This window comes from Phyllostomus discolor, chromosome 6 (genome assembly GCF_004126475.2).
Source record: "Phyllostomus discolor isolate MPI-MPIP mPhyDis1 chromosome 6, mPhyDis1.pri.v3, whole genome shotgun sequence".
NCBI classification, from domain to species: Eukaryota; Metazoa; Chordata; class Mammalia; order Chiroptera; family Phyllostomidae; genus Phyllostomus; species Phyllostomus discolor.
The window spans coordinates 151808787-151827743 of record NC_040908.2 but is presented as its reverse complement, the minus strand read 5'-3'; the positions used below and the strand labels follow the sequence as shown (position 1 = coordinate 151827743).

The 18957-nt window shown below is 38.3% G+C and overlaps 1 long non-coding RNA gene across 1 annotated transcript in view; it reads left to right on the top strand.

Moving 5' to 3' along the window:
• The window catches only part of LOC118501329, an 876473-nt gene that overhangs the window by 200448 nt on the left and 657068 nt on the right, over window positions 1-18957 (top strand). Inside the window, exon 2 of the long non-coding RNA XR_004903964.1 lies at window positions 4256-4444. This is a non-coding gene — a long non-coding RNA (uncharacterized LOC118501329). The remainder of the gene's footprint in view (window positions 1-4255; window positions 4445-18957) is intronic.

Genomic DNA, 18957 nt, shown 5'->3' with positions numbered 1-18957 from the left:
GTGTATGTGTAAAGATTTGAAGGAAATAAAATGTACTGCAGAAAACATACAAGGGACATTTTAGAAAAAGGAGGATAGAAAGAAACGAAAACTCCAATGGCTCAGAATTTTCCTGGGATGAAAAAAACACATCCATCTTCAGAATGATTGAGTATGCCACATCTTTGACAGGATGATTAAAAACAAGTCTACACCTAGATATTTTGCAGTGAAACTTCAAAACTCACACAAACAGAAAAACATCTTAAACACAATCAAAGATTAAATATTTATTACAATCCAAGGAATACAAATGGGACTTAGGTGTCTGTCAGGATGGAGACATAAAGCCCAATGGAATGACACCTTTAGAGATTGCACGAAAAATGATTTTCACCCTAGAATCCTACACTTAGCCAAGTGAGAATTAATAAGTGAATATAAATTTTAAAAGTGCTCATAAAATATACTGTGAGAATTAGCAATTTACAGACTCTCACAAAAAAGACATAGAGAGTGAAACCAGTTAAGAAGAAACCAAACTCCTCCCACAGAAAATAAAGGTGATATGGTGAATAAATACTTTAATAAACATGTCAGTAAATTTAAGTGAATTTTGACTATAAAAATAACAGATGATAGATAGATAGATAGATAACATATTTTACTAATTCATTGGTAATTTAAGACAAGGTATTTTACAAGGAAAAAATAAGACACGTTAATATGGTATAGTAGAGGAAGACATTTAGTGTAAATATACTCTAAAGCCCTATTCTGTTTGGGAGGATTTAGACATATTACCTATAAACTCTTAATCATATATAGACATATATATATATATATATATATATATATATATATGCATTTCTCTGGGAGGTAAAGGGAGTAAAAGCAGGGGGAATTGCAAAGTGGGCTTCACCTCTTTTTTTATATTTCATTCTGAAAAAATAAATTAGTCCAATAAAGTAAAATGTAAACATTTGTCAAATCTGTGGACAGGCAATATTTATTTATTGTAACCATTTGATATATTCCCATCTGAAATAATTATATTAATAAATTAAAAAATGTGTATTGGTATCTACTGAAACTACTTCTTTATCCAGTCCCTTTTCTATGTAACATGAGTAAAGTTATTCAATTCTTTAGGTTTTACTTGCTTAAATTTTAAACATGTACAATACTACAATATTCTCTACCTTCCACTTTTTTTTTAAACATTGTAAAGTGTATGATTCAGTACTTGGAGAAAATATGTGACCAATGTATGGTAACTGGTGGAAATAAATAGGCAATAGCAGCATGAAATTAAAGGGGAAGAAAGTTTTTAAAAAAGGAAAAGTCTCATATTTTTCACATGCAGCAAAATGTTCAAATTACTGATATTGACTGTTAGATTTAAATCTGCTTGCAATTTTCCTGAGCAGTTTGGAGACACTGGTGAGAGCAAAAGAATTTGGGCTTGAGTTGAAGAGGGAAGAGGACAGATAAGAAAATGTTTGCAGTATATTATTGGAAACAAGGAGGCAAGGGAAAAAATCACCTGTTTATTTATAGAAGCAAGAGAGAAAACAGGAGTTTTAAAAATGGGAGACGACAAATGTGAACTATTTTAAGTAGTTTAGTTGTGGAGGAAAATAGGTCAGTGACTACAGCTAGCAGGAGTGTATGTGTGTGTGTGTGTGTGTGTGTGTGTGTGTGTGTAAAGATTTTGGCATGTTAACAGACTGAAGGGAGAGGTCCAGTAGAAAGGTGGGTGGTGAGAATATAGAAACAAAGGTAGAAGTCTGACGGATCAAGGTCCTAGAAGAGATGGGTGGGGTTGGAATCAAGAACACAGATGTAAAGAGATGTCCTTAAGCAAGAGAATCACTTGTTCTGAGATTAGAAGGAAGTAGAACGTGTTGTCAGTGATAAGTGTCTGCCTGTGAGGGTGGGACATTGAGGGAGTTGATGACTCTTAGCTTCCAATTTGTGAAAGATCTGTGGCAATGTTCTCCACGGAGAAAGCATGTGTGATTTTTAGTTGTTGGTGGTGGTGGTGTGTTTCTTCCCGATCAAGAACAGGGCTCAGACGTTGACCTACTCCGTGAGGGGCGTTTCCCCGGATGGAAAAAAATGAGTTCAAGCCCAACTCTCCTCTAAATAAGGGTTTTTTGCGTGTGAACAGTCACTGGTGAGACACCATACCTTTTCAGAAAGTCATGAAAGGTCCACAGAAGGGAATCATGTGTGAGAGTTACTGGCTAAGCCTTCTGGGAAATAAACAGGAACCAAGACTCCACATTTCCATGTCCTCTACAAAAACAGCTTTCCAAAAATAGATTCCTACAGTCACAGCTGAATGTCATGTTTCTATTATTGTGATGACATGAAATCATTAAACTACTGCCAGTAGTAAAAGTAGTCCTGTCTGGTTACAGAACTGCTCCGTGGCATTCAAAGAAAATTGCATTTTAAATGGCACTCAGAGAGCAATGTCCTCCCGAGGGGCATGGCACGGACTGAGGCTGGGCTCCCACAGTAATTTATTCAGTGTCCTCCTTTGATGTTGCTGCTGTGTTCAAGTTCATAGTTCTGAACAGTTGTGTCTCATGGACTGGAGTGCACGAACCCAGGTCATAAGAAGGTTTCTCAGTTTTTCTGAGTCATCTCCTAGATGTTTATGTTTCCTATATTTAAAGTCACTGGAAAAATAAAAGGATTTAATATCAAGGCTTGATTCCCCCTCTAAATCTCTCAAGGTTCTTTGTCTAGACTTGTCTTTATATCACATATATCATGTAACCAAGATGATGACTTCCTACTGTACGTCGGGCATGCTGTCTCGGTGAATCCTCACAGAGCCCAATGAGGTAGATATTATGGCCATCGACCAATGAGTACACTGACATTGCAAGAATGAACTCAATCTTTCCAAGATCAATTCAGACTCAAATTCATGTCTGAATAAAAAGGAAATTGAGATTTAGTTAATTTCATTTAAGGTGAATTGAATATCTCTTGTAAGCTGTGAGCCTATTTAAAAATGTATAAGAAAGTTTTGGCTTTCTCAGGCATTTAAATATCATCACTATCCTGAACATAGCACATACCTTTTCCATGGCATCTCAGTCTGTTAAATTAATTAGTTTAATATATTTAAGTCCCCATTCTCTTTGATATAATGAGCTTCTTAAGAGTAATAAGAATGTTGAGCAAACCAGGACAAAAATGCCAGTAAAGTTATACCGTGGGACTGACAACAGACCAGTATATTGGAGGCAGTCACAATGGTAGACATTTATGCTCCCCAATTTCCCATTGCATTTTGGGGCAGCACACAGCAATGGTTACACTGGATTCCAGGAGGATTTTAAGAAACACATTAGGAAAGTGATCACCTGCCCTGGCATCATTAACATCTGGAATCCAACAACAATGTGTATGACAGAGTCTCAGCTCCAAGTCCTGTTCTGCCAACTTGGACATCCACAGTTGAGAGAACACACAAGCCTCTTTTCTGACAGGATCTGTGTGCTGGTCTGTAAGCCTCAGAGTTGCAGCTCTTTGATGTACTTGAGTACAGCTGAATCTGCTACCTCAGCATTGTACCAGAATTGATTGGTTAAACATTTTGCAGTAGCTGACTTCCACATGATCAGCAGGAGGCTAGCTCCTTCTTTGGGGGACTGGCATGGAGGGATTAAGTCTGGGATAAGCCAAATCTTACTTCTCATCCTGGCCTGATTTGTGTTTTTATGTCATTGTGGTGCTTAGTATAGTGTAGTACAATATTTAACTGAAGGAAATAATGCATGGATGAATGAATGAATGAATGAATGAATGAATGAATGAATGTGTATAAAAACAGTGTAGTCAGTTGAACTAATTTTTATCTCACAGTGCCTCTCCATTAGATCCTTCTTGATAAGGGCAAAGAAGTAGCACTAATTAGAGGTCTGCTTCCCAGCCGAAGTCTAACTTTCTTCTCCATGATAAATCCATATTCTCTTTGATCTGAAACTCAGACTCATTCAGTCATCAAATAATCCCTACCACATCAACAATGGACTCACAGACTATAGAATAAGGACTCTCTATGTCTCTTGATAAAAGCCTTCAAGTTTATTTTTTAGTTCCTTTTGAGATGTGATAAAATCTTCCTTATTACTACTAAAAATCCCTTGGAATTAAATCTTAAATTTTAATAATAGCTAGCAATTTTAAATGTTCACAAAGTACAGCTACTGGGACAAACACTTAACACAGATTATCTCTTTAATCTTCACAGAAACCAATGAAGTGTTTACTGCCATTATCCCTATTTGATGGAGAGGATACTGAGGCTCACAGAGAATTAATAATTTGTCCAAGATCATCTAATGTCAAGTAATGAAAAGTGAATGACCTGAAAGCACACACACCAGCTGGGACCAGCCTTTTATTGAGCGGAAGACTTACAGAGACAGAGCGATAGCAGGTAAGCAATTTTCTTATTGCCAGGAGCACGGAAAATTGGCGAGCCAGATATCAGACTTGGGAGGAGCCCCAAGTCTTGGGATGTGGGGCTAATAAGCTGCATGGTTAGGGGAACATTAGGCCTTCCTCTAGGATGGCTTGGAGATGAGGTCAAAACTTTGTGATTACAGTCCTATGATGTAGCCAAATTGTAGCTTCCAGTCCTGATCTTCAACCCCAGCGTTTATAACTGAGACCTCACCAGCCCATGCCTAGATGTGGTGAGGGTCCAGGACCCAGGCTTTGTTTTTATAGTGGTGTGTTGTTGGAGATTCTTGACCTTTAGCTCTATTCTGTCTCATCAGCATTCTGTCAAGATGTCTGCCTTAAGAACTCAGTTTGTGGCCAGTTTCCATATCTCTGGGTTTTCATTTTCAAATAATCCTGTTCTTTGAGGGGTGGGGAAGTGGCATCTGTCTTTGAGGATCTAGCCTACTGGGTATCCAGGTTAGGCAAATTAATCCTTGCCTGTCACCTAGCCATTAAGTGGCCAAACCTTTATTTACGTACTGCAGTCTCATGCCAGAGTCTCCCATCTTAAATTATTTGCAGTAATAACTTGATATATCTATCTACACGTGAATTTTAAGTAGCATTTATAGTCTCTACTACCTACTTTTACTGTCATGTAATATTGTCTGCGTTCCTAGTTGACCATGTGAAACACTTAAGTACTATTCACCTATTTCTAGCCTGTATAACTCACCATTTTGATATTCTGCTTCATTAACCACCTAAAGAAGATATGTTGTTAACCATGGAATTGCTAGACTTATTCACTGGGTGTGTTTTGGGAGACAGTGCAGAAACTCAGACAGTGCAGAAACTCTATGAGGTAGGGTTCATTAGGGGAAATAGTAAGGCCAAATTAAGAGTTTATGACTTCTGTGCTGTGCACACATATATTTAGGGGATCAAGACTCTCTAGTTGTCTCAATGAAAATCCATGTTACATCACACAAAAAACATATATATGTGAACCACACAGTGCTTATTATGTCTTATTGAAATTTGATTTCCTGGAACCCTCCAATCTTTCTTGAAATGTCCTGGCTTCCTGTATCATGTTTTTGTTTGTGTTTTTTTTAACTGGGATTAGCTCAATACTGGCAATTGTGGAAAATGAGGAAACCTTCTCTGAGTGCACCTCTAAAACCTCAAGTAGCCCCGGCAATCCCAATGCAGCAAAGTTTGGAAGGAGCAGAATGAGGAAAACACCTGATGTTTTCCTCTGTTGACATTTCCAGTCCAATGTTGCAGGCAGAATATTAAGCCCCAGCATGTGATAGTTCTTCTAGGCAACAGTACTATGGCAAATAAATAGAAACTCCTTTAGACCATGAAAAAATGTAGCAGTTCTAAAGACACCTGCACCTTTATGTCAAAACACACATAAAAGCCTAACTGGATTTAAAGATTTCTTGAGTTTTCGTTGAAGGCAGTCTTCTGATTTTGACTCTGTAAACTTGCTTTGGTGCTCTTTTTTTCTCTTTTCCTGGCCCTTAGTCCATTTGACTTCCTTCCCACTGACCCACTCTCTGACTTTCTTTAGATAATTTGAAAATACTGACCTTATGGATGCCAGGAGTGAAAGGGATCTTCACCTTCTCTGAACTCCAAATAGAAACTCTCTTTTCTCATTCCCAGAGGGATTTTTGTAATCTTGTTATAAGTATTTCTGCTGTACTATAATGTCTACAGACAAAAAAATAATGAGCAAAGCTTCTCATTAACTACATTTTAATGGGCTTTGTTAAAGTCAGCTCACCCCAGTCTCAAAGCGAAAACAATAACAAAATCCTTGCCTCAGTAAATGAAATAAGCATACAAAAGTTAAGATGATATTTGGTCAAAATAATATAATAAAAATGATGTAGAATCTATCATTGTAGTTTCAACTTTTCAAATCTAATGGCTCTTTTGAATAAAACACTAAAGGACTCTATCTTTATAAGGTAGACATATACACAAAATAAAATCTATAAGAAAAGTTTGAAGATAATTTTAGAATGTGTGTGTAAATGCATACAGATATGTATATAGACTTCACATTCAAACCCCTGAATTAACTCTGTTTATTACTTGCAATTAGGGTATCTATCACAAAACTGTACTGTTCAGTTACTGGGTTATGGGTGTGTCTAGACCATTATCCATTTTCATCCTTGTGGCAGCAGGGTAGGGTCAAAGGCAACCAAAACTTTGCGGTTTTCCTTGTCCTATTGTGAGAAAACATGACAATTTTCCCCATATAAGTCATAGAAATATGGTTTTCTATGTTATCCTTACCATGAAATAATTTGAACACATTGCTAAAGAATTGTTCATTTACTTTCCATAGATATTTATAGAATACCTCCTCTTAAGTATGAACTAGTGTGTTATTGGATATGGGTGTGGAATAAAGGTGACTAAAGTTTGTTATCTGACCTTGAGGAAATCATAGCCTATAAGGGGAGATAGGTGCCCAGATAACTAAGTATACCACCATATGCCATCTATGTCAACTTAAATGTGAGAGTCAGCCTAATTTTATTTGTAATGAAAACCAGGGTGAGAACGCATACCACTGAAGTGATGTTTAACTGACTTTGAAGTTTAAGTGGAATTCACTAGGATGAATGTAGGTTGTAGTATTGTTTTTCCAATAACAATTTTTCTGCTACAACATCTTTAATGGTTACATACTATTACATGGTGTGCATATAACAAAAAATAATTTAACTGTCTTATTTTTGGTCATTAAATTCGTTCCATTTTTGTTTTGGCAACTAGAAACAGCATTGACATAAATATTCTTATAGCTCAATCACAGTATTCTTAGAATACAGCTCTAGATATGAAATTACTGGTTTGGAGAATCAGCACATTTTTCAAGCTTAAATATATTTTTCAAGCTGGCATTTTTAAAGAGTAGGCCCTTGAGGTCAGACAAACTTGAATTCACAATGTAAACATTCCTTTTGTGGGTTTTTTGACCTTAGGCAAGGCACCTAACCCCCATGACTCTTAGTTTCTTCCTTTTTAAAAAAGTGAGGATCATAATCCATACTTTAAAATGCTGCTTTAAAAACCATAGTTGAGGTTAATAAATACTTACTAGAGCTCCCTTATACTTTTAACAATAGGTACCAGTTAGTTGCTAAACCCTGGCATTAAAATGGAATCGAAGTATTCTAAATATTTTGGTTGTCATTAACTAATTTCTAACAGGAAATATGCACTGCCTAAATAACTGTGTGGTATAGATAGACTTAGCTTATCAAATGGCTCAAATTTCAAAAATTTTGACTTATTATTGATATACATAACCTCAAATTGCTGGACTGTGGTGAAAAATTTGGTCTGAAAATAGGAATGTTCTAGTTAGTACTTAATGAAGAGACAGAAACCTGGAATAAAAATCTTATTCTTCCAATTACCACCAACATCATTCAGTCTCGCAGACCTTGGTCATATCATCTGAAAAAGGAGCATGAAGTTACATTTTCTTTCTGCTTCAAACAATCAAATAAATAATATAAATTTAAAAAAGAGAAATAGAGGATAGATGTCTAAATCATTATTTTGATATAAACTATTATTATTATTGGTCTTTAAATCTACCCTGAATCTTTTTGCTTGTTGAGAAATATGAGGCGTCACACCAAATTTACACTTCTCTCACGCTACTTCAATGCATTATGAGTTTTTCATAGTATATTTATGTATAGGGCGTTGACTTGAAAGATCTGGATTTATTTTTGAACTCCTGTCAGCACTCCATAATTACCATTGCCCAGAAGAGAAATGCTATTTTGCCTCCTGCGTCATCAACACGACTGTCAGCAAATAAGGAAGGCATCGTCTTTCCCATTATCACCGCTAATGCATGAAGCAGAAAAGAACAGCTGGGTGTTTACACACTGAGGTATTAGAAGAACTGGCATTCACTAAAAATCTGTTTTCAATTTCTACCTACCTCTTTTTTTTGCTTTAAAAATATATTTAAAGGAAAATGTCATTTTTATCCCAAAGCTTATATTCAGACTTCTAATTCAGTACTTTTGTTGATCTCAAAGTCATTTATCTCAATGTCATTTTTCCTCCTTCACATAAAAATGCAAAGTTAATGTCGAATACTTAGTGGCTATTTTACTTAGCTACCTTTACTACTCTATTTGCTCTGTGTCCTGTATTCCCTCAGGTGCTTCATTTCCAGTCTGGTCTCCAGTTTTGCTTAATCTTACAATGGCAATGGTAGAAATAATCTTTTAAAATGAAGAGTTGCAGTGGCTCAATCTTGCTGCAGTAAAAGGGCCATGCTATAGCTTAGGCATTTACTCTTTAAGAAAGTAAAAAATCTGTAAACTATCCCTGGCTGGTGTGGCTCAGTGGATTGAGTGACAACCTGTGATCCCGAAAGTCACTGGTTTGACTCCCAGTCAGGGCACATGCCTGGGTTGTGGCCCAGGTCCGTGGTTGTGTGTGTGCGAGAGGCAACGGATCGAAGTATGTTCTACACATCGATGTTTCTTTCCCTCTCTTTCTCCCTCCTGTCCCCTGTTTCTAAAAATAAATAACTAAAATCTTTTTTTTAAAAAGAGCTGGAGCCTACATAGTTATGGTGTGCCAAAATTAGATAGTATAAGGTAACATTGTTACATAGGGTTTTTTTTTTTTTTTTTTTTACTCACATGGTGGGATTGTGAAATAGGGCAGGCACTTCCTAAAGCAGCTTGACAGTTTCTCAAAATATTAATATAAAGTTATCATGTGATCCTAAAATTCTGCTGGTAGGTATATGCCCAAGAAAACTGGACATATATCTACACAAAAAAACTCACGCATGAATATTTATCACAGCATTATTCTTAATAGCCCCGAAGTAAAAACAGTGCATGCACATCTTATCAACTGCTAATGGATAAATGAAATATGCTATATCGATACATGGAAAATTGTTTGGTCACTAAAAAGAAACAAAGTGCTGATAGGTGCTGTAACACAGGTAGGCAGAGTGTGAAAACATGATGGACAGTAAAAGTAGCTAAACACAAGTGGCCACATATTAAATTATTCCACTTATAGGAGAAGTCCAAAACAGGAAAATGCACAGAAACCAAAGTTGATTACTGGTTTCTAGGAGTGGGAGGTAAGGGAAACTTAGGAATGTTTGTTAATAGGTATGGGATTTTTTGAAGTGATGAAATGTTCTACAATTAGTTATTGGTGATCATTGCACAACTCTTTAAATATACTATAAAACCACTGAATTATGTACTTTAAAAGGGTGAATTTTGAGTATGTGATTTTTACCTCAGTTAAACTTTTCTATAAAAAGTAGGGTAAAATATACATTAATAAAGAATAGAAATAGGTAAAGGTGGAAATAAAGGGGGAATTATGACTAAATGTTTTAAGATCATAAGCTTTTCATGTTAAACATTCTTTAGGAACATTTCTATTTTTAATGACTTAAATAAGATACATAATTATACAGTTTGACACCTAGAGGAGGTATTTGTGGTCACTGACCCATTCTTGGTGTAGAGGTTCGTTTTCTAGGACCTAAGACCTGAATGTTACTCTAGGGATGAACTACAAACTGGTAGCCTGGTGATGCTAAAGGTTGTTGTCCTCTGCCCTGGGTCCTTGCAGCTTTTATAACTCCTTGCAGTACTGTCCTACAGTAACAGATCCAACTATGATTGAAGATGTCGTTCATCTACTCCTCATTTGGAGGGAACTGTGGGTGTCCAGTTTTTCTCATTGCAAACAGGTTTCGAGGCTTCTCCTAGCTAACTGTGACAGGCAGGTAATTCACAAACTTGTAGACCAGTAACTCTGACAGCCCAGGATGGTGAATTGGAAAACAGGTTAGTCTGAAAGCTTCATGTGTCTTTTTCCTAATGCAAGATTTAGTACACTTAAGGATATTATAATGAGACCAAATCAAATTTATAGCAGAATGAACAAATGAGAATAACAAATGGGGGTCAAAATGTGCTTTCACAATTCTATATTGCACCGGTTAGATCTACAGTGAAGGGACTTAATGCAAGTTGATGTGTGATTGCTCCAGTTTTAAAAGAATGCAATTCAATTTGTGTCTGGTTTCATTAAGGCTGTTGGGATAGCACTTGAGTAATTCAAAGAGAAGAGACACGTAAAGGGTACTGAGAGTGTGTACAGAAGTGTATATTTATCCCGCACTTTGCTGTTATAATATGCACGGGTCTATAAACTGTCCAACATGCTAAACCTGTTACGATTTCATCTTATATAACTGAGATCTAGCAACTTTGCCACTCAACAAAGTAATGCGATCACTCCAAATCTGAAGCACTAGAACTATTTGCCATGTGACACATTCCCTGTGTGGTAGAACGATGAAGGAGTAGACTTAGACCTACAGTCCTGTGATCTGCTGGTTGGTGATGGATGCTTAAACAAAATTAAAATGTGTGTGCTGGCACTTTCTCTGTCAGGGTTTTTCTCTTTAGCCTCACAGCTGTTTATAAAAGGAATATGTTTTTATGAGAAAGGTCCCAGTTGGGGATTAATGCCCAATCCCTACATGATTTCACATAAAATAACAGCCATGATCAATGTACTTGATATGTTACCAAGTCATTTTATGGAGCAATTCACACATATCCTGTCATGATCCTATGGGATATTTATATTGTATAGTTTACAAAATATGGAAATTGAGAATCAGAGTGGTTTTAACTTTAATAACCAATGTATAGAAACAAGAATTGAAAAAGAAAGAATACCAGCCCTGGCTGGTGTGACTCAGTGGATTGAGGGTGGGCCTGTGAATCAAAGGGCTGCTGGTTGATTCCCAGTCGGGGCACATGCCTGGCTTGTGGGCCAGGTCCCTGGTGGGGGGCACGTGAGAGACCACCACACATTGATGCTTCTCTCCCTCTCTTTCTCCTTCCTTTCTCTGCTCTCTAAAAATAAATCAATAAAACCTTTAAAAAAAGAAAGAATACCAAATAACAGTTATAAAGCCCCTATTTTAGAACTATTTGAGAAGATTCTAGGGTTTTAACATTTTCAATTCTCTAGAAATCATATGAAGTAAACTTTATGATCCTTACAGAGAAGAAAGTTAAAGGTCCCAGGTCATAAGTGTAGTTCTTAGCTGATTTTCATTTCAGTACAGTAGATTTTAGAGCTTACATTTTTACTTTAGACTACATATTTTAAACACAATCAGGATATTGGGATGATATTAGGCTTTCACTTTTGTTATGAAAATGGAATCACCACCTGTCTTATAGCCCTTGATTAATTTCTTAATACTGTATTCAACCTCACATTTTATTTGATCCACGTATACCTTCAAAAGGCTACAATTCACTCTTTGGTCAGGGCACGGGGGAAAGCACAAGATCAAAGACAATCTTGATTAGAAAAGATTGTGGAAAGAAAGGCTGTGCTGTCTTCAAGTGTTCAATATTGTTCCTAGACAGGACCACTTGTAACCCTCCCTGACTGTCCCCAAACACACTTTGGTCACACCTTTACTTAGAGTAAAGAAATGGAAAGATAAAGATGAGTTGGCTTCCTAGCAACTAGAAAGACATATGGTCTCCACAACATCCACTAGAAGATGACAGGGAGGTAAGCACACAGTCTGGTTCTTATTTATTATGGAGCAATAGATAATGTTGTAAGCCTCATTATTACAGTTCCATCCCCAGTCCTTTCTAAATGCTGTTCCTCCCTGTTGTTTAACAGTGTATATAAATGATAGGCCATGAGACTCAGTTTCTTTCCAGAGTATTGCAAGCTCTTTCTCCTTTGTATTGACTTCATTCTGAGGCTGTCTTTCCTAAGGGCAGAGAAACAAATGCCAACAGCTCCTAGATGTAGAACCTTTCTACTCACATTCAGGTACTGCACATTTTTACCAGGTGGCAGCCCACACAACCACAGTGAGCAAAGGATGTATTAGTTTGTTAGAGCTGCCAAAGGCAATTGTCACAGACTAGGAGGCTCAAACAACAGAAACGTTTTCTCAGTTTTGCAAAGCCTAAATTATCTAAATTTTACATATCAAAGTGGTGGGACTTGGGACCATCAGAGGACATAGGGAAATAGCAACCAAAACTGGTGGTTAAGGTCTCAGTACAAACACTGGGAAAGCTGTGAGCAAAGTTCCAGGTAGTCAAGATGATGTTGAGCTTTCAAAGGATGCTGCCAGGGCCCTGCTAGACAATAAAGGAAGCCCTCTTGGTGCCTACTCCAGTTCCGTTGGAATATTAGATTTTTTGTGATTAATTGTAAGGCTCCCCAAGCCCCACTGGTTGGAAGTTTTCAGAACACCCAACAAATGTGTCTTGAATTGAGGCTGCCTCTGAGAAACAGCTTTCTCTAAAACACTGAGCAGTTCATTTTGGCATTTCCATCCATCTTCTTCTACATGTGTATTAGAAAAAAAACAGACATGTAGAAATGTTGACTCTGAGAGTTGAGAATGGTTAAAAGATACATCTTTTGTTCATCTTCTTTTAGAGATGTTCCTTTATTCTCTTTTCAAGTGTGTGGGAAGCCCTGGCACTCTAATCTTTAGCATTTTGATGAAAGTGCCATAAAAAGCTTTGCTATGTTTTGTGTAAATTCTTCCCTTAATTGGAGGTTTGAAGGGGGTTAATGATGGCTATTTTCCTGGGTTTATTTAAAATATGCCTCTCGGTGTAGAATCGCTGGCTAGCTAAGTAGGTTTATTCTTAAATTGCTTAGTGGTTAAGCCCATGGGTTCAGAGCTAACCTGCCTAGTTTGAAATTTTGCCTTTGACATTTACTAGTTTAACTTCTCTAACATTCTGATTACTCATCTGCAAAATGAGGATAATAATAGAATGTACTTCGTAGAATCACTGTGCAAATTCAGTTGGCTAATGCCTAAAAACACTTAGAATCCACAGCAAGCATCACTGAGCGTTAGGGTTCCTGAAGCTTATCTTAAGGCTCCTTTGCCAAATTCACTTAGAGAGGCACCCTTTTGAAGTCCACAAGGAAGAAAACTCACCTCTAAGCCACCAGTCTGGGTTTGAGTCCTGATTTGCAATTAGAAGATGAGTAATTTTAGACAATGATCGCTAGTAGACATTGTTAACTCATGTGCACAGTAGTGAAGACATCAGGTCTCCTCTGTCTTTTTGGTGTAATTAAATGAGATAAACTCTCACTCATCTGCTGCTATCTGTGTTTAAGCCTCTGTTACCCCTTGCCTTCAGGGTGAAGGTAGCTTTGCAAATGGTCTCATGGCTTCCATTCTGACTCATTTACAACCCGTTCACTATGCAACCATCTAAATCATTTAAAATATAAATTGAATGATAACACTTGCTTGTTTAATATGTTCATTGATTTTTATTATTTTTGTAATAAATGCCAATCTTACAACTCTTGTCTACCTGGCCCTGCAAAAGCAATTTATGCCTAAGTCTCCAAGCTTATCTCAAACACTACCTACTCCCTCATTCACTGTGGACCAGTCACACTTGTTATTTTTATGTTTCTGGAAGCTCTTTCCTACCTCAGGGCCTCTGCATGTTTATACTGAAAAAAAATCTTGTGATCTATAAAGTACTGGTGATCCTTTTCAAGCACTGCATCTCTACTCAAAGTTGTATCTTCACAAAGGCCTTTTCTTACTGTCTGAAGTAGGCAGCCTTCCAGGGTGATCTGTGTTATATCTCATCTCTTCTGTGTATGTCATTATATCTAATAATTACCTTGTTATTTATTTGTTTACTTGTAATATAGTCTTTCTCTTCCCTGACACTTGCAGGTGGCCTTATCTAAATCGGTAATTCTCCTATTCCACAGTAGCTGGCACATACTAAGTTCAATGAATACCATTGGAAGGAAGGAAAAAAGGATAAAAATCAAGAATGATAACACATAAAAGTGTCCAATATATTTAACACTGTTAAAGAAAAATCATACTGTACACCTTAAATATATGATGTTTGTCAATCATATTGCATTAAAGCTGGAAAAACCAAAAGAGGAAGACAAAAAGTAGAGACAAAAGTTCAATACTAAACAGGAAAGTTTTACTGACAATTAGATAATGCCATTCAGCACAGTCTTAATTCTGGGAGCAAGCTTTTGGGATGGAAAAACAGTATTTCATCTAAAGCCATGAGTCTGAGAACTCTCTTTCCCAGGAACAAATCAGTGTCTCTTTCCAAGGGGTGTTGCTTGGCAGTGCTACAGAACAACAGGGGGTGCCTGACGGTGATATACCATTATCCGAAAGGAACCCCCCCCCCCAGGTTCGTTATGTCTGCTGCCAGAGGAAAGATGTCTCTCACTGCCAGAGATTTGTGAAAAGGAAAGGAAATGTTTATTTAATGCTACACAGACTTAAAGTAGTGACCTAATGTCTTCACCAAAATCCCAAAGTCCCTTAAAACACCCACAAACACACACAGTCCTTCCTTCCCCCCTTTGCCCAGACTGGGGTACTGTATCTCAGGAAAAGAAATAGAAGTCTGTGGCTCAGGTAGCCCCAGTTCTTCCCAGTAATCCGTCTCAGCTGGGAGGCCTCCCTCGGTTCTGGCACCATCAGCTGTGTCGCTGGGATCTCTGCTAAAGCTGGGTGGTGATTCTCCCTTCTAAAGTTGCGGGGGTCGCAACTCTGGCAAAGCCATGTGGTTCTCTCTCCCAGGGGAGGGAGTCCCCACTCAGCCAAAACCAGGTGGTTCTCTCTCCACTGCCCCAGCCAAGTGGCCCTCTCTGCACAATGACTGCGGGAATCTCCACTCAGCAAAGCCGTGTGGTTCTCCCCTCAATGGCTGCCGCATCTGGGTTTAAATCCCTGAGCCAATCTTCCTCTGCAGCCCCATTTCCAGCTCCTCCTACAATCAGTTACACCTGCCAGCACTCATATCCTTCCAGTTTTACCAGGCTTCCATTATGAGTCTGGACAGGCATAGCCCCATGTCATGGAGCCAATCTTCTCCTAGCTCCTATTGCAGGCACTGTAACTCAGGGGACCTGCCTCCCAGTTACATCTTGGTAGGGAAGTTACTTCCATTACCCTGGCTCAGAGCATGGCCACAGCTATTTAACATATCTGTGTAACCAGTTAAAGGTCATAGATGTGTTAACAGTTCTCAAAGCCCCTGCTCCATTTGTTCCTTTCCCCAACCCACACCTGTGGAGTGGGGAGGGTGAGGACATCCTGATATTTCCTGAACACCTTGAGTTCTGGACCCCATTCCAAATCCCTATTTGGGGTCCCCCTCTTGGCTGTACCCTGTTACAGCAGGACATCTCTAGACTTGTCCATTAGGTAAGTGCTGGGCTGGCTGGAGGTTGTCCACTTTGTAAGAATGTGGGCACCACCCTAGCTTCTGCCACAGCCATGCTGCATGCAGAAATAAAATGTTCCAGGTAGGATATGGTACCCAGTCGGGTCTTCCCTGGTCTCAGTCAGCTTGCTGGCCTAGTAGGATTTGACTGGGCCATTTTTGCTTTATACCTTCTGTCATTCCCTCTATTATTGAGCAGCAAAATGTCTATGTGAACCATCTTCATCTCGTGTGCTCTGCATCACGGCACTTCTATTTCTAGACGGCCAGGATAGTACTTTCATTCCAAATCTGTTCTTGAAGACTCTTGTCTCCCTGAAATTGCTTTTCCTGTCTCTACCAGCTGGACACTAAAAAACATTATCGCAAGAGGACCTATTTTAGTTTTGCCATCCATCATCTGGAACAAAAATATGCATGGGGCTGTTTCAGAGAGAGAAAGGAAGAGAGAGAGGGAAGGGGGAAGAAAACGTATCTGGTGAAGTGCCTCCTGTTTCTCGTAAACGTCACCGGTCAGTGACTTCTCCAAAAGACGTCCTCCCACAGGCTGTCTTGAAGGATGGGCATTTGGGGCTCTGAAGGTTGTGTATACGGATATATTCTCCGCATTGCAGATACTCATATTCAACTTTGGTTGCTTACCTAATTCCAGGTGTCATTCTAAGATCTTCTCACATATTAGTCTGCCACGGTGTTGAAAGTGACCCATGAAATTGTAGGGCTGAGATGTTAACCTGATAATCTGGCTTCAAATGACTTACTTTTAACCATTAAAATCAATTCGCCTTCATGGCTGTAGTTTGGTTGTTTGCCTGTTTCTGTGAGCATGTAGGGTACAGGGATTCTCACACACACCAAAATAAAAATTGTAATTTTATTTTAAAAGTATTCATCATATAGAACCAATGGCTTCCAAAAAAATGCTTCCTGTTTGCTTCAAAGCAAAAATTTCAGTCTTGTAATTATAATTCTACATGTAACTCTATCCAGTGTTTGAATCCTGGTTACCAAAGCAACTGCCTCTTCCTCAGCCTCTTACATGGGATTTGCAAAATGAAACGGTTTATAATGAAAATGTTCTAGATTTTTTTTATGGGGCTCTCAAATACATGTGCATCTTCGAATGAAGTCTGTGTAGAGTAGTCACCCCTTTTGTCTACCCAAGTTTCTATCTGCACCCTGTTCTTAGGAAGTCAGGAGGAAAGGAAGATAAAACAGTGCTCGTTGGCTGAGTTTAAGGAGTCTCTGAAGAAATAAAGCCTTCCACGATGTGCTCAGTTATAAGGTGCTGATAAAAGAGATCAGTTTCCAAAGCGAGAGTTTCCAAAGACTTTAGATCAAAATATAACATCATATTCTTTGATACATTGTCTATGTGTGCATGTATGTATGTATGTATTATGAGCCTCTGAGAGGTATAGATAAGTAGTTGTTTCGGGGAAAATTGTTGTTATAACAAAAAGTCTCCATTTCAAAGTCCCAAGTATTTAAGTAGAAGCTCCAGAAAATAACATGGGGACAAAAGTGTTTCTGTCTCAACTCTGCTATTTACAAGCTGAAGGACATTAAATGAGTCACTAGACCTCATTTGAAGATTATTAAGAAAATGTAAAGAAAATGATTTTAGTGTCATGCCTGATCAATAGAGGACACTTAGTAAGTGAAAGTTAAAATGCAAGGTGATTTTCATACAAGAAATTCAGCAATCCTTAGTTTCAGGGTTAAACTTGGGACAGAGCAGCAGAATTAACTCCCCAATTAACTGGTGTGCCGGTACTAACGCCACATAGAGGGACAACACAGAGATGGTGGGGAATCCTAATCATTCCCCGTAATCCTCCCTGCCATCGCTGTGTGCACCAAACAGAAAACAATTGAGTCAGTGTCACGAGAAGACCACTTTGGAGCAGCCAATCCAATCTTTAAATTTAACATTGGAACCTTTTCATCAACCTGTTCGTGCTGACTTGATCAGATTAGTCAGGAGGTGGGAAGGCCATGAAGTATGGGGCACTACTGTCCCTTCAGGGAGAAGAGTTGGTGTGTCCAAGACAAGGACATACATAAACACAGTCTAGAGGTAGCCCAAGATGCTAGGGTGCCAAGAATGGGTCAAGGAGGTTTTCATGAGGATAGGGTATCAAAGGTAATTTTTCCCTACTTTGGTCTGAAAGTGTTACATCTCACATTTTGCTAGAATTGGGGGTGGGGGGTTGTGCATGCGTACACGGAGCAGCCAAAAGCATCCTGGGGGCTTGAAGAAACTGAATTTAAAACCAGAACAGCAAATGCACAAAGGCAAACAAACCCAACATGGTTCATGTTTGTATAAAACACTTTTGAATAATTAACAATTTTCAAGTAAACTTGCCAGTACTAAAATCTTAAAAAAAACAAAACAAAACAAAACACAACACCCTGATATCTGTTTCATGAAATATTTATCAAAATTTTAAAGTTTAATAATATTAGTTAGGATACCAAGGAAAAGGCTTCAGGTCTTGGAATTTGTAAACAGGTAAATGTTTGGTGGGGATGGGAAGGTTCTTCACAGATTCTTAGGAAGAGATAATTTCTACATCAGAAAAAAAAACAGCTTAGGTACCATTTTCAAAATATGGGTTAGCATTTTATTCCTAAAGTCTGTTCTAAAAGATGATTTTCCCCATGGAATAAATACATCTTTTCCTCCCAGAGAAGTAAAATTAGAACCAAGAGGAACAAAGGTTTTGAAAACCTGGTGGAATGGGTATTTCCCATCATGACCTGAAGGGTTAAGCCTGGAGCTGCCACTAGGTGTCACATTGGGATCACTTTTGGGAACACAGGCTCCCTAACTGGTTCTAAACAAGAGGCACCTTCTTGGTTAATTTCCATCCACTACTATTCAGTTTCTTTAAATAGAGACTTTTACTCTGTACATGTCAAATTTTTGATTTGTCTTACAGGTATTTACAGCCATTTAAACTTTTCACCCCACAACACAGGCCTAGCAGAAGGTAGATTTGGGAAAAGGGAAGTTTGATTTAATGGCACCACGTTGTAGGGGGAGAGAGGTCTCTCTTAGTCTTGTACCCCCATAATCTCCTCTGGTTTCCCCATTCTAGGACAGCTGAAATTAACATGCAGTCTGCCAAATAAAAACTCGGAC